Genomic DNA, 2,046 nt, shown 5'->3' with positions numbered 1-2,046 from the left:
GACGTAACACCTCCTGCAACCTACGTGTGAGATGAAAGAGAATGTGTCGAGCAGTATCAGATGACACACCGTCACGAAGGCTGCTCTTCGTCCTCTACATCGGACGGTCTCCGGCGCCGGAGCCGAGTTCTGAGCCGGATTCCTGTGGGTGGGGGGCTCACAGTGCCGTGGGGTGGCCGGCGGCGACCGCAAGTGCTGCTAACGACGTTTGCCCCGCCTTGCCGCGTGGGCCCAAATCCAATCCCCAGGGAGCTACCGGCACCGCCGGCGGGCTGTACGCGGGATCAGCCATTGCTGCAGCGCCACGCTTGGTCCCAGGCCCCAGGGAGGCAGGCACACCGATGGCTACAGCGAGATACCGTGGCGCGCTGCAAAGTTGCTAATAAACAGAGGAACGATGTTGGTCTAGGCTAGTGAAATGAACCAGAATCGGCGTGGATGTACGTTGGGACCATCCACAAAACTATAAAAATGGATGAGCGTATGTATGCCTGCATGTATGTTCAACATCTCTTCCGGAAACACTGGACCAATTTCAACAAAATTTGGTACAGATATCATTTACTGACTGGAAAGAACCACTGGGAATAAGAATACCCACCTAACACAGAAGTGTGGGTGAAACGGCAGTGTTGCCCACGACACGACAATATCCATATTTTAGGCGTCCAGTATTTGAGAATGAGACTTGCAACAAACTTTAGAAATAACTTAGAACCTTTACAAAACTTTTTTCTTGCTAAAGGAGCCATAGAATGATGAAAGGAAAATTTTTTTATCGCGTACTACATTTTCGCTTTACATACTGTGAAACTGCCACTAAGCACGACGTTTTAATTTATTACTTGTAACTGTATCCGTGACACATTTTGCAGGCAGTATTCGCCTAGAGCGCCAACGGCCTTGCCGCAGTGGTAACACCGGTTCCCATCAGATCACCGAATTGAAGCGCTGTCGGGCTGGGCCAGCACTTGGATGGGTGACCATCCGGTCTGTCGGGCGCTGTTGGCAAGTGGGGTGCACTTAGCCCTTGTGAGGCAACCTGAGGAGCTACTTGGTTGAGACGTAGTGGCTCCGATCTCGGAAACTGACATACGGCCGGGAGAGCGGTGTGCTGACCACATGCCCTCCATATCCGCATCCAGTGATGCCTAAGGTCTGAGGATGACACGGCGGCCGGTCAGTACCGTTGGGCCTTCATGGCCTGTTCGGGAGGAGTTTTACTTTTTATTCGCCTATAGCACTTAATATACCAGGAAAATTACGTCATAGTACGACACTTAGTTAAGGAAATATGACGTCAAATACTGAGATGCATGGAAAACCGTCTCATCATACATGACGTTTTAAATTATTATTTCTTTGGTACTAACTCTATTCGCAACATATTTCGCAGCCAGTATCTACATATTCCTCTGAATGCACCTACACTAATACATCATTGTACGACACATGTTCAAGAGATATGACGTCATAAGCACTCAGAGAGAAAGGAGAGAGAAGGGAAGAGGAGATGTACAAACAACAAAAGGGAAAGATGAGACAGGCACATAGGTGAGGAGGACGAAATGGACATAGAAGGAGAAGGGGGAGATGAACAGGGAGAGAGGAAGGATGAGATATATAGAGAGGGAGGAGGAGATGGACATATGAGGAAGAAGCAGACAGACAGAAAAAGGAGGAGCATGTTGACAGAGAGGAGGGAGGAGGTGATGGACAGAGAGTACGGAGTGGAAGATGTGGACAGATCGAGGTGGGGGGGGGGGGGGAGATGGGGAAAGAGATCGGAAAAGATGATGGACTAACTCAAGTTTGGAATATTTACGTATCTGGGCTTTCAGGGTACTCAGCCAGTATGGAAAAAAAAATTGCCGGTGGCAGAATTCGGCGTTCATCACACGCTTTCGAGAGATTCTTGATATCACAAAGCTCGTTCCATTAATATCAACTGACAGCTACGTTCTCTTGGAACTAAGCTGGAGAAAATTGCTTATTTTTCTCTTCCACCTGAAAGATGATGAGTTTGCGCATATTTTTCCCTTCTTG

The 2,046-nt window shown here is 48.6% G+C and overlaps 1 pseudogene; it reads left to right on the top strand.

Annotated features, from left to right (window-relative positions):
- The first annotated feature begins 893 nt into the window (after positions 1-893).
- Positions 894-1,011, top strand: LOC126282589 (5S ribosomal RNA; annotated as a pseudogene).
- The last annotated feature ends 1,035 nt before the right edge of the window (positions 1,012-2,046 follow it).

This window comes from Schistocerca gregaria, chromosome 7, assembly GCF_023897955.1.
Source record: "Schistocerca gregaria isolate iqSchGreg1 chromosome 7, iqSchGreg1.2, whole genome shotgun sequence".
NCBI classification, from domain to species: domain Eukaryota; kingdom Metazoa; phylum Arthropoda; class Insecta; order Orthoptera; family Acrididae; genus Schistocerca; species Schistocerca gregaria.
Note: the sequence above shows the minus strand (reverse complement) of the source record. Positions and strands in the feature narration are given on the sequence as shown.